Raw genomic sequence first — 14,480 nt, forward strand, 5'->3', positions numbered from 1 at the left:
CCCAAAAGTTAATTAATTAACTTAACAACCACTTACTGTACTGAATTTCAACCATATGGCAGATATTGTTTTGAATGCTAAAGCATCCCAACAGTGAACACAATAGAGCTGACATTCTAGTGGTGGGGGCACACAGATCCTAAACAGAAGAGCTGATTAGAAGACACAGTATGTTAGACAGTGACTGTTATGGTGCTTATGTTTTTGCTGCCCACCCCCTCCCCCCATCCCAACAAATGCATATATTGAAATTCTAACCCCCAAGGTGATGGTATTAAGAGGTAGGGTCTTTGGGAAGGTGATTAGGATATGATGGCAGAGCTCTCACGAATGACATTTCTGTCCATGTAAAGGGACACCAGAGAGCTTCCTTGCCTCTTCCACCATCTGAGGATACAGTAAGAAGACAGCTGCTGTCTAAGAACCTGAAGCAGGCCCTCCACAGATCTCTAATCTGCTGGAGCCTTGATGTTGGATTTTCCAGCCTCTGGAACTGTAACAAGTAAATTTCTGTTGTTGCTAAACCACTCAGTCTGTGGTATTTTGTTATAGCAACCCAAGGATTACTATGGAACAGGGAAGGAAGCTAGGAAGTGCTAGGTGTGGTTAGGGGAGGGGTGAGGGTTTCCGGATATGTGGAGCACCAAGTACAAAGGCCCTGAGGTGAGGGTGGGCCTGAGGTGTTTATGGAACAGCAAGGGGTCCAGTGTGGCTGAAGTAAAACAAAAGAGGGAGAAAATACGCCCTGCAAGGTGGCTCACGCCTGTAATCCCAGCAGTTTGGGAGGCCAAAGCAGGCAGATCACCTGAGGCCAGGAGTTCGAGACCAGCCTAGTCAACATGGTAAAACCCTGTCTCTACTAAAAATACAAAAATTAGCTGGACATGGTGGCACGTGTCTGTAATCCCAGCTACTCGGGAAGCTGAGGCAGGAGAATTTCTTGAACCCAGGAGGTGGAGGTTCCAGTGAGCTGTACTCCAGCCTCCATCTCAAGAAAATAAATAAATAAATAAAATAAATAAATATGGGCAAGGAAAGTTGTGTTTTGCATTTCTTTCCATCTTTTTTTCTTTTTTTTTTTGTAAAAGCTGGAAAAATCTTTGACTATGAGCAGCCGTACTTCTAATGTCTTTAGCTTTCACACTTTTCCCAAAATTATGTTCCTAAAACTAGCTCTGGTGGCAAAGTGCTTGGAATTCTAGAGTTCAAAGTCTGTGTAACCTTGACCAAGTTTGTTAACCATTCTAAGCTTTAGGGAATAATAACAGTACCCATGTCATAGGATTATTGATAGAATAAAAGGAAATAATTTATGAAAAATGCTTAGTACAAAGATGAGCAAATAGTATTAATAAACATTAGTTTTCATTAGTAATGCTACTATCATCATCCTCATCCTTATCATCATCACCATTTTTATTATTATTTTATTCATCCTACCTCAAAAAGTCCTCATGGCTCACTAATGCCCACAGAATGTTGTCTAAACTCTACAGCAGGCATTTAAGCCAATCATCTTTTATTGCATCTGTGTGTGTGTGTGTGTGACAGAGTCTCGCTGGAGTGCAATGGCATGATCTTGGCTCACTGCAACCTCTGCCACCCAGGTTCAAGCTATTCTCCTGCCTCAGCCTCCCGAGTAGCTGGGATTACAGGTGCCCACCACTACACCAGCTAATTTTTTTTTAGTAGAGACGGGGTTTCACCATATTGGTCAGGCTGGTCTCAAACTCCCAACCTCAGGTGATCCTCCCACCTTGGCCTCTCAAAGTGCTGGGATTACAGGCGTAAGCCACTGTGCCCAACCTTATTGAATCTCAATTCATTCCCTGTATCCCATTACCACCCGCCTGCCCCATACTACAGTCTCAGCAAGCCATTTACTGTTATCCCTCATGCTTTACCTAAGACCACTCCTACTTCTTGCCTGGCTGTGGCTCATGCCTGTTATCCCAGCATTTTGGAAGGCCGAGGCAGGAGGCTCTCTTGAGGCCAGGTGTTGAAGACCAGCCTAGGCAACATAGCAAACTTTGTCTCTACAAAAACATTTTAAAAATTAAAAAAATCATCTGGGTATGGTGGCACCCGCTTGTAGACCCAGCTACTCAGGAGGCTGAAGTGGGAGGATTGCTTAAGCTCAGAAGTGTGAGGCTGTGATGAGCCATGATCATGCCACTGCACTCCAGCCTGGGTGACAAAGTGAGACGCGGTCTCAAAAATAAATAAAGCCATTCCTTCTTTTTGTATTGCCTTTCTCTCAAATTTCTGGCTGTCAAAATATTACCTATCTTTACGACTCAGCTCAAATTAGGGGCAGTACAGCATAGTCTTTTTTTTTTTCTTTTTTTTTTTTTTGAAATGGAGTCTCTCACTCTGTCATCAGGCTGGAGTGCAGTTCTCACTGCAACCTCCACCTCCTGGGTTCACCTGATTCTCGTACCTCAGCCTCCCGAGTAGGTGGGACTACAGGCATGCACCACAACATCCGGCTGATTTTTGTATTTTTAGTAGAGACGGGGTTTCACCACGTTGGCCAGGATGGTCTCGAACTCTTGACCTCGTGATCCATCTACCTCGGGCCTCCCAAAGTGCTGGGATTACAGGCATGAGCCTCTGTGCTCAGCTTTTTTTTTTTTTTTTTTTTTGAGACAGAGTCTTGCTCTGTTGCCCAGGCTGGAGTGCAGTGGCCCAATCTCAGCTCACTACAAGCTCCGCCTCCTGGGTTCACGCCATTCTCCTGCCTCAGCCTCCTGAGTAGCTGGGACTACAGGTGCCCGCCACCACGCCCGGCTAATTTTTTGTGTTTTTGGTAGAGACGGAGTTTCACCATGTTAGCGAGGATGGTCTCGATCTCCTGATCTCATGATCCGCCTGCCTCGCCTCGGCCTCCCAAAGTGCTGGGATTACAGGCATGAGCCACCATGCCTGGCCTTTTTTTTTTTTTTTTCTCTAATTAGCCCTAGTACTCTAGAAAACAGAGCCCAAGGCAGGGATTAAAGTGCTAATGCTTCCTTTGTGAAGTGCAAACCCATGGCAGCTGGGCTGGGGAAAAGGGGAAGTGGGGCAAGAAAAGATGTGGAGCAATATAAAGTAATGTTTTACTCTGTTGTGCAATATAAAGTAATACCTTGCACAATATAAAGTAATATATAAAGTGCAATAATATAATGTATTATATATAAATATATATTAATATTATGTAATGATAATATTATATTAAGGTAATATATAAAGGGCAATAATAATATAAAATGCAATATAAAGTAATGTTTTACTCTGTTGTGCAGGTGCCTGCTCAGCACACAGAACTTCTCTCACATTGAGGTAGTCCATGGAAGAGAGGAAGGTAGAGGAAACCCTGCCTCCTGCTTCCAATTGGCCAATTGTGGTTTTGTTTTGTTTTATTTGAGACAGCGTCTCACCTTGTCACCCAGGCTGGAGTGTAATGGCACGATCTCGGCTCACTGCAACATTTGCCTCCCAGAGTTCAAACAATTCTCCTGCCTCAGCCTCCAGAGTAGCTGGGATTACAGGCGCCCACCACTACCCCCAGCTAATTTCTGTATTTTTAGTAGAGCCATGTTGGCCAGGCTGGTCTCGAACTTCTGAACTCCGGTGATCCGCCCACCTTGGCCTCCCAAAGTGCTGGAATAACAGGCATGAGCCACTGCACACGGCCCCAATTGGCCAAAGTTTGCTCTGCAGGCAGAAACTACCTTGCATTCCTGCTTGCATCATTCTTTCCTTTCGCCTGTCTGATCCTATGCCCTGCAGCACAGCATTGCATCCAAATCCGGAAGCAGTGGGAGAAGCCAGACATTCTGGAAGAGCGTTGGCTTGACCCAGCCGCAGAGCACTAGCCAAGGGGGAGGGCCTAGTTGGTCCTCAGCTGCGGTATGATTGAGGAGGTGGACCATGCCAGAGGATATGAGAAGTCACAAAGCATCTGTGTTTGTACAGCATCTAAGAGAGTGGGTTCTAAAGAACATAGGAAAAGACCATTTCCTACCAGTCACCAGCTGCGTGACCTGGGTAAAACACTTTATGCCGATGTTTTTTCTTTTTTCTTTTACCTTCTTATTTTTAAATAATTCTAAACTTACAGGAAGTTGCAAAAATAGTACAAAATTTCCACTATACCCATCACTCACTGCTATGGACTGAATGGTGTCTCCCCACAATTCATATGTTAAAGCCCCAACCCCCAGTGTGATGGTATTTAGCCTGGTGCCTTTAGGAGGTGATTTGGTTTAGATGAGGTCATGAGAGTTGGGTCTCATAATGGGATTAGTGCCATTAGAAGAAGAGGCACCAGAGAACTTGCTACCCCCCTGCCATGTGAGAACACAGTAAGAAGGTAGCCATTTGCAAGCCAGGAAGAGAGTTCTTATTAGAGCCTGACCATGCTGCCCCTTGATCTTGGACCTCCATCCTCCAGAACTATAAAAAAATAGACTTCCGTTGTGTAAGCCACCTAGTCCATGGTATTTTGTTATAGCAGCCCAACCTGCCATATGTCACCAACTGTTAACATTTTGCTACATTTGTTTTATCATTCTTTCCTTCTCTCTCTCTCTCTCCATACGCATGAATGCACACACATCTAATTATTACAGTTTTCTGAAGTATTTGAGAGGAAATTTATGACATCATGCCCCTTTATTCCTAAATACTTCAGAGTAAATTTCCTATTAACAAGGACTTTCGGCTGGGTAAGGTGGCTCACGGCTGTAATGCCAGCACTTTGAGAGGCCGAGGCAGGCAGATCACCTGAGGTCAGGAGTTCAAGACCAGCCTGACCAACATGGAGAAACCCCGTCTCTACTAAAAATACAAAATTAGCCAGGTGTGGTGGCACATGCCTGTAATCCTAGCTACTCGGGAGGCTGAGGCAGGAGAATGGCTTGAACCCGGGAGGCAGAGGTTGTGGTGAGCCGAGATCACGCCATTGCACTCCAGCCTGGGCAACAAGAGTGAAACTCCATCTCCAAAAAAAAAAAAAAAAAAAAAAACCAAGGACATTCCTGGCTGAGTGTGGTGGCTCATGCCTGTAATCCCAGCACTTTGGGATGCCGAGGCAGGTGGATCACAAGGTCAGGAGTTCAAGACCAGCCTGGCCAAGATGGTGAAACCCAGTCTCTACTAAAATTACAAAAATTAGCTGGGCGTGGTGGCAAGCACCTGTAATCCCAGCTACTTGGGAGGATGAGGCAGAGAATTGCTTCAACCTGGGAGGCAGAGGTTTCAGTAAGCTGAGATCACACCACTGCACTCCAGCCTGGGCAACAAAGTGAGACTCCATCTCAAAAAAAAAAACGAAAAAAACAAGGACATTCCTTATATAACCAGAAAATAATGATCAAAATCCAGAGATTTAGCATTCATACAATAATATTATCTATCTAATCTACAGTCCATGTTGACATCTCACCAATTGACCCAGAAATGTCCTTTATAGCAAATTCTCCCCATGTTTGTTCTAATTTGGTTAATGGGAACAATGACGGTGCCTTCTCATAAGATTGTTATGAGAATGACATGGGGTGACATATATAAAACACTCCAGTACAGTGCCTGGCTTATAGGAAAAGTTGGACAACTGTTAGCTACTTCTATCATGTTTATAATTTCTTCAGTGAAAACTTTTCCAGTCCCCTTTCTCTTAATTCAGAATCAGCCTCTTCCAACTATATTTTCTTAGCAGTGTATTTCTACATTCTTGATTGTGCTTTCACATATAGCCTTTTTTTTTAACAAGCTTTTTAAGACCCATGCGTAATTCCTCTTTGCTTCTTCCAATGGCACCAAGCATAGCACCTTGTACATAATAAGCCTCCAACAATTTTGGCAGAATTTAATTTCTTTGGATAAAGTGGAGGGTTGATTAAGGCAACTAGAGGAAATGTATCTCATAGTATTGCAATAGTAGATACAATTCTGCTTTTAAAGAGTTTATATTTCATGTCAGGGAGAAATACACAAGTGAAAAGTTACAGAAAAGAAGATAACATTATATATCTTGAAACAGCCTCTGAGAAAGGTTTGAAAAGTAGGAGGAATAAAGAGGAGTTCTGGGAGCTCAGAGAAGCAAAAGGTTCATGTGGGAAGGAAAATAAAAAACTTCCAGAGACTGCTCAGCATGGCCTCCTCAGCAGAAGGGACTTCACGGAGGCCTGATAAACTAAAGTACTAAAAGACAAAGTTCTCAGATCTACTTTCCCAAGGCTGTGGATCTGGGAAAACAGTTGAATTACATCTTGGCCTTCCTTGCTGAGATTGGGTTCTGGCCAAAGGACATGAGCAAAAGCGATGTGAGCCATTTCCAGGCCTGGCCCATAAAAACTCCCATGTGTGGTCTCCCACTATTTCCCATTCTCTAGTAGCTTTGGAGGCCACATGTGGAAGATATTGATGCACAGGTAGAAAGAACATGAGTCTCTGCATGACAACATGGAGCAGAATCCCCAGCCCCATCAACCCATACTGCTGTGACAAGAATGAGGAATCAACTTTACTGCGCTCCACCACTGAAACATGGATGTCATTAGTTTCAGCAGCTACAATTACATGTCCTGTCCAGTGCACAGTTAGAACTGAAGGCCAGATTCAGAAAACCTGTGTTTATATCCTAGCTGTGCCACTTAGCTACAGGTGAGCCATGGCAAGTCACTTCGGCTCAGAACTGCTATGAGGATTATATGGAAGAAGACTTTGTAAACTGTGAACGTGCTATAAATGTTAGATACTATTAGTATTAGTCCATTCTTCCTAAGTTGGTGAAAATAACAGTTTCCAAGAATAGAATACAGGGATTAGTCATTCTTTCCAAACTAATAAAAAGAACACAGTCTGGGATCTCATGATGCTGATATTAACTCGAGTTGTTGGAAAAGAAATTTGGGTGGGTCTATGGAAGGCCAATGATTCACTTCAGAATTCATGGAGTTACTTTACTGTTTTGTTCCTATGGAGAAACCTCTTTTTTTTTTTTTTTCTTTTTTTATTTAGAGACAGGGTCTCACTCCATTACATGACTGGAATACAGTGGCAGGATCACAGCTCACTGTAGCCTTGAACTCCTGGGCTCAAGCAATCCTCTTTCCTTAGCCTCCCAAGTAACTAGCACTACAGGAGTGTGCCATCATGCCCTGCTAATTTTTAAAAATTTTTATAGGGATGGGGATCTTGCTATGTTGGCCAGGCTGGTCTCGAACTCCTTGCCTCAAGCAATTCTCCCTCCTTGGCTCCCCAAAGTTCTGAGATAACAGGTGTGAGCCACCATGCCTGGCTAGGAAACCTTTTGTTTCTGAATATTTCATTAATTGTAGGTGTAAGGGTCAAGGGAAAGCTTTTTCTTTGGCCTTCTGAGAGTTACCCAAAAAGTCAAATCACAAAAGGCAAATTAACTAGAGAAAAGGCATACAAATGTATTTAACACATGTACAATGTGTGCATGAGAAGCACACATTGCCCATCTCCAGTGTGGTTCAGAAGCTTGTATATCATCTCTGCAAAACAGGCTATGGGAGGGAGGAGAAGAGAAATTCTGTTGAGGGGATTACAAGGGAGAATGAATAGATCTAGGAACAGGCATTAATTTGTTCTGCATCTATTTCTCTTCGAAGGTAAAAGGATCTGTTCAGGTGTGGTAACATTCTTGGTCTTACTGGAAGGGGAAGAAAAACAATTGTTCTTTTTGGTGGGTTTGGATCTTAAGAAGATAAAGATTCTGGGAGAGGTGGTGGGGGGTGGGAGGGAGGGAGGGAAATCAGAGAGACCTTGAGGCTTTTTTAGTTTAGCGTGTCAAAATACCGTATTTTGGTATTTTGGTTTTTGAGCCCCAACATAGGTAACTCCAACATTGGAATATCTTAAGAATTCAACTTTTAGGCCAGGTGTGGTGGCTGATGCCTGTAATCCTGGCACTTTGTGAGGCCGAGGTGGGAGGATCGCTTGAGCCCAGGAGTTGGAGACCAGCCTGGGCAACATGGCAAAACCCCATGTCTACAAAAAATACAAAAGTTAGCTGAGCATGGTGGCATGCCCCTGTAGTCCCAGCTGCTTGAGTGGCTAAGGCAGGAGAATCGCTTGAGGTGGAGGTTGCAGTGAGCCATGCTATTGTACTCCAGCCTGGGTGGTAGGAGTGAAACCCTGTCTCAAAAAAATAGTTATAATAATAATTCAACTTTTGCGGGGATTGGGCAACAAGAAGAAAAGAGAGAAGAGTTGTTTCAAAATGAAATTTACCAATCATTTTCCTTAAAATCAAATGTATTCAAAGTATTTTTTTTTTTTTTTTTTGAGACAAAGTCTCACTCTGTCACCCAGGCAGGAGTACAGTGGCGTGGTCTCGGCTTACTGCAACCTCCAGCTCCCGGGTTCAAGTGATTCTTCTGCCTTAGCCTCCTGAGTAGCTGGAACTACAGGTGCATGGCACCACACCCTGCTAATTTTTATATTTTTAGTAGAGACGGGGTTTTACTATGTTGGCCAGGCTGGTCTTGAACTCCTGACCTTGTGATCTGCCTGCCTCGGCCTCCCAAAGTGCTGGGATTACACGCATGAGCCACCACGCCCAGCCTCAAAGTATTCTTTTTGACCACACATTGGTTGGTGTTTTTGTATTTATCACAGGTGTTAACAATTCTTTGCTTTATCAAGCAGGCTGAGATAAGCCAGAAATCATATTCCAACATAAATTATATTTTAAAGTAAATCATGGGCAGGACCAAAGGAGACTTCAGAGACTGTTACTTTATAAATTTCAACCTAGGCTTGAATATTGCAGCAGTCCTGAGTGGGTAAACAGGCTTCTTGGTGTGAGATTTGGCAAAGTGGGAAAGTATCCCAGACTCTATGAGAAACTTCCAAGGCACCAGTGGTGCCTTCACCACCGGTGACAGTTCCTGCTGCAGTCAGATGAAAGTAATGAGGCAGAGTTTGGTCATTAAAACCATCTGGGTCCTTTGTTCCTGGCCCTGGACCCATCCCTCTCCTGAGGAGATGATTTCTTAAGTTCCCTGTTTCTCCATTTCTTTTCTTCTGTCTCCACTTCCCCTTTGTAGTTTCTAGTCCCTCTTCTCCCTAACCTTCATAAGCTTTTTTGGTTTAATTTTAAACTTTTGGAGTCTGATTTAGGGAAATGAATGTGCAAACTCTTTTCTGGACCTTTTCTCCCTGGGGCTGTATGCCCTCCTGCTTCTCAACCCTTTTGTTTATAAGATTTGTTCACACTTCTCACTGGATTTTGAGCATTGGAATGAGAATCAGAAGACTTAAGCTGTTGCCCACCATAACATAGATAAAGTAAATTTATTCTGCTGGGACTCAGGATCTCATCTGTAAAAATAAAACAAGGTGGATTAGAGTGTCTCTGTCTATCTCTTTAGATTCTGTGTAAGTTAAGATCCCCCATCAGTGGCTGACAGAGGAGGTCTTTGGAATTATCTTGCTAACTTCTAAAGTTCTACAGTTAAGCAGATTCTCCTTGCATTTGCTGGGTGAGACATCTGAGGGAATTTCCAGAAGTGTGCTGAAATCATGAAATATGAATAAATCAGGAGTCAGTGAGGATGAGACTGGAGAAATGGCATCAAACCTTGTTAGAAGGATTTTGCTTTATGTTAGGTTTGGAACTTTATCCTTGGGTGATGTTGAGTCTTGGAAGGATTGTAATTAGGATCAGACTTGTGTTTTAGGAAGCTCATTCTGATGGAAACAGGAAGAGTGGTGAAAGCAGAAGGCAGTGCCACCAGATAAAACCACTGCCAATTGTTCAGGCAAGATACAGGGAGGATCTGAAGTTGGAAAGTGGAATGTAGTTGGTAAAAATGGGAAGAAGCCAATTTAATACATTTGGGGATTTGTTGGCTGATTGGCTAAGAGAGTTCAAGAGGAATAGAGGTCTAGGATGACTTTCTCTCATTTGAATGGATGGATTTGTCATGATTGTGGCACCTAAGGCTTTGCTGCTTATACCACTGCATTTTTTACTAAAAATAAAAAAATCAGGCCAGTCATGGTGGCTCATATCTGTAATCCCAACACTTTGGGAGGCCAAGGCAGGAGAATTGCTTCAGCTCAGTGTCAGGCCTCTGAGCCCAAGCTAAGCCATCATATCCCCTGTGACCTGCACGTATACATCCAGATGGCCTAAAACAACTGAAGATCCACAAAAGAAGTAAAAATAGCCTTAACTGATGACATTCCACAATTTTGATTTGTTTCTGCCCCACCCTAACTGATCAATGGACTTTGTAATCTCCCCTACCCTTAAGAAGGTTCTTTGTAATTCTCCCCATCCTTGAGAACGTACTTTGTGAGATCCACACCCTGCCCACAAAACACTGCTCCTAACTCCACCACCTATCCCAAAACCTATAAGAACTAACAATAATCCACCACCCTTTGCTGACTCCTTTTACAGACTCAGCCCGCCTGCACTCAGGTGAAATAAACAGCCTTGTTGCTCACACAAAGCCTGTTTGGTGGTCTCTTCACAAGGACTCGTGAGACACTTGGTGCCAAAGACCTGGGTCAGTGGGACTCCTTCGGGAGACCAGTCCCCTGTCCTCACCCTCACTCTGTGAAGAGATCCACCTACGACCTTTGGTCCTCAGACCAACCAACCCAAGGAACATCTCACCGATTTTAAATTGGGTAAGCGGCCTCTTTTTACTCTCTTGTCCAACCCCTCTCACTATCCCTCAACCTCTTTCTCCTTTCAATCTTGGTGCCACCCTTTAATCTCTCCCTTCTCTTAATTTCAATTCCTTTCATTTTCTGGTAGAGACAAAGGAGACATATTTTATCCGTGGACCCAAAACTGCGACACCTGTCACGGACTTGGGAAGGCAGCCTTCCCTTGGTGTTTTATCATTAAGTGGATGCCTGCCTGATTATTCACCCACATTCCATTGGTATCTGATCTCCACGGAGATGCCTGCCTTGGTCATTCACCCACATTTCCTTGGTGGCAAGTCGATTGCAGGGATGCCTGCTTTGGCTGCTCACCCACATTGCAGCCCAGGGCTGCTCACCCCACCCCTTCTCTCTGACCTCTTCTCCACTTTCCTGGGGGGGCAAGCACCCTCCACCCCTTCTCTCCGTGTCTCTGCTGCTTTTCCACTTTCCTGGGGGGCAAGCACCTCCCACCCCTTTTCCACTTTCCTGGGGGGCAAGCACCCCCCACCCCTTCTCTTCATGTCTCTACCCTTCTCTTTAAACTTGCCTCTTTCACTATGGGCAACCCTCCACCCTCCATTCCTCCTTCTTCTCCCTTAGCCTGTGTTCTCAAGAACTTAAAACCTCTCCAACTCTCGCTTGACCTAAAATCTAAGTGTCTTATTTTCTTCTGCAACACCGCTTGACCCCAGTACAAACTCAAAAGTGGTTCCAAATGGCCAGAAAATGGCATTTTCAATTTCTGCATCCTGCAAGATCTAAATAATTCTTGTCACAAAATGGGCAAACGGTGTGAGGTGCCTGACGTCCAGGCATTCTTTTACACATCGGTCCCTCCCTAGTCTCTTCCCAGTGCAATTTGTCCCAAATCTTCCTTCTTTCCCTCCCGCCTGTCCCTTCAGTCCCAACCCCAAGTGTCTCTGAGTCTTTTGAATATTCCTTTTCTATGGACCCATCTGACCTCTCCCCTCCTCCCCAGGCTGCTCCTTGCCAGGCCAAGCTAGGTCCCCAATTTTTCCTCAGCCTCTGCTCTCCTGCCCTATAATCCTTTTATCACCTCCCCTCCTCACACCTGGTCCGGCTTACAGTTTCGTTCAGCGACTAGCCCTCCCCCAGCTGCCCAGCAATTTCCTCTTAAAAAGGTGGCTGGAGCTAAAGGCATAGTCAAGGTTAATGCTCCTTTTTCTTTATCCGACCTCTCCCAAATCAGTTAGCATTTAGGCTCTTTTTCATCAAATATAAAAACCCAGCCCAGTTTATGGCCTGTTTGGCAGCAACCCTGAGATGCTTTACAGCCCTAGACCCTGAAAGGTCAGAAGGCCGTCTTATTCTCAATATGCATTTTATTTTATTACCCAATCTGCTCCCAACATTAAATAAACCTCCAAAAATTAAATTCCGGCCCTCAAACCCCACAACAGGACTTAATTAACCTCACCTTCAAGGTGTACAATAATAGAGTACAGGCAGCCAAGTAGCAATTTATTTCTGAGTTGCAATTCCTTGCCTCCACTGTGAGACAAACCCCAGCCATATCTCCAGCACAGAAGAACTCCAAACGCCTGAACCGCAGCTGCCAGGGGTTCCTCCAGAACCGCCTCCCCCAGGAGCTTGCTACAAGTGCCGGAAATCTGGCCACTGTGCCAAGGAATATCTGCACCCAGGATTCCTCCTAAGCCGTGTCCCATCTGTGCAGGACCCCACTGGAAATTGTACTGTCCAACACGCCAGGCAGCCACTCCCAGAGCCCCTGGAACTCTGGCCCAAGGCTCTCTGATTGACTCTTTCCTGGATCATCTCAGCTTAGCAGCTGAAGACTGATGCTGCCCGATTGCCTCGGAAGCCTCCTGGACCATCACAGACGCTTTGGACAACTCTTATAGTGGAGGGTAAGTCCGTACTCTTCTTAATCAATACGGAGGCTCCCCACTCCACATTACCTTCTTTTCAAGGCCTGTTTCCTTTGCCTCCATAACTATTGTGGGTATTGACGGCCAGGCTTCTAAACCTCTTAAAACTCCCCAACTCTTGTGCCAACTTAGACAATACTCTTTTAAGCTCTCGTTTTTAGTTATCCCCACCTGCCGAGTTCCCTTATTAGGCTGAAACATTTTCATTAAATTATCTGTTCCCTGACTATTCCTAGGCTACAGCCACACCTCAGTGCCGCCCTTTTCCCCAGTTCAAACCCTCCTTCACATCCTCCCCTTGTATCTCCCCACCTTAAACCACAAGTATAGGACACCTCTACTCCCTTCTTGGCGACCGATCATGCACCCCTTACCATCCCATTAAAACCTAATCACCCTTATCCCGCTTAGTCATCTATAGTACCCCAACTGCCGTCCACCTGCAGTATCCTCCACACCAGGTTCACTGTTCCAGGATAAAGCTGTGTCCGTCGGACAGCCAGCCTAATCTCTCCTCTTCCTCCTGGAAGTCGCAAGTACTCTCCCCTACTTCCCTTAAACTCACTTGCATTTCTGAAGAAGAGTAATAACCCTTATGGGCCTAATACATTCCTACATTCTATTAGGTCTGTTCGTCCTTACCCTACTTTTTGCAACAGGTCTTTACGAAGTCACCCCCACTACTTGGACTGAGCCCCAAAAACTAGTCATCCCTACTATCTTCTGTCTAGTCATACTCCTACACCATTCTCAACTACTCATAAATGCCCTACTCTTGTTTACACCGCCAGTTTACACTGTTTCTCCAAGCCATCACAGCTGATATCTCCAGGTGCTATCCCCAAACCACCACTCTTAACTCCCTCTTAAAGTAAATAATCTTTGCTGGCAGGGCTATGCTGAACCTCCTTGGGCACTCTCTAATTGGATGTCCTGGGTCCTCCCAATTCTTATTCCTTTAATACCTATTTTTCTCCTTCTCTTCAGACCTTGCGTCCTCCATTTAGTTTTTCAATTCATACAAAACCGCATCCAGGCCATCACCAATAATTCTATATGACAAATCCTCCTTCCAACAACCCCACAATATCACCCCTTACCCCAGAATCTTTCTTCAGTTGAATCTCTCCCGCTGTAGGTTCCCGTGCCGCCCCCTAATTCCGCTTGAAGCAGCCCTGAGAAACATCGCCCATTATCTCTCCATACCACCCCCAAAATTTTCGCTGTCCCAACACTTTACCACTATTTCATTTTATTTTTCATATTAATATAAGAAGACAGGAATGTCAGGCCTCTGAGCCCAAGCTAAGCCATCATATTCCCTGTGACCTGCACATATACATCCAGATGGCCTGAAGCAACTAAAGATCCACAAAAGAATTGAAAATAGCCTTAACTGATAACATTCCACCATTGTGATTTGTTTCTGCCCCACCCTAACTGATCAATGTACTTTGTAATCTCCCCTACCCTTAAGAAGGTTCTTTGTAATTCTCCCCATCCTTGAGAATGTACTTTGTGAGATCCACCCCCTGCCCGCAAAACATTGTTCCTAACTCCACCGCCTATCCCAAAACCTATAAGAACTAATGATAATCTACTACCCTTTGCTGACTCCTTTTTCGAACTCAGCCCGCCTGCACCCAGGTGAAATAAACAGCCTTGTTGCTCACACAAAGCCTATTTGGTGGTCTCTTCACACAGACACGTGAGACACTCAGGAGTTTGAAACCAGCCTGCTCAGCATAGCGAAACCTCATCTCCACGAAAAATGAGCGGAGCATAGTGGCATCACCCATAGTCTCAGCTACTCAGGAGGCTGAGGTGGGAAGCTCCCTTGGGCCCAGAAGGTTGAGGCTGCAGTGAGCCATGATTGCGCCACTGCAT

The 14,480-nt window shown here is 44.7% G+C and overlaps 1 long non-coding RNA gene across 1 annotated transcript in view; it reads left to right on the forward strand.

The window, feature by feature from the left end:
* Window positions 1-14,480, forward strand: part of LOC134736322 (uncharacterized) — a 149,338-nt gene that overhangs the window by 99,255 nt on the left and 35,603 nt on the right. The window contains exons 4-5 of the long non-coding RNA XR_010120282.1: window positions 10,427-10,659; window positions 12,380-12,572. This is a non-coding gene — a long non-coding RNA (uncharacterized lncRNA). The remainder of the gene's footprint in view (window positions 1-10,426; window positions 10,660-12,379; window positions 12,573-14,480) is intronic.

The sequence above is a fragment of the Symphalangus syndactylus genome, chromosome 1, assembly GCF_028878055.3.
Source record: "Symphalangus syndactylus isolate Jambi chromosome 1, NHGRI_mSymSyn1-v2.1_pri, whole genome shotgun sequence".
Lineage (NCBI taxonomy): Eukaryota > Metazoa > Chordata > Mammalia > Primates > Hylobatidae > Symphalangus > Symphalangus syndactylus.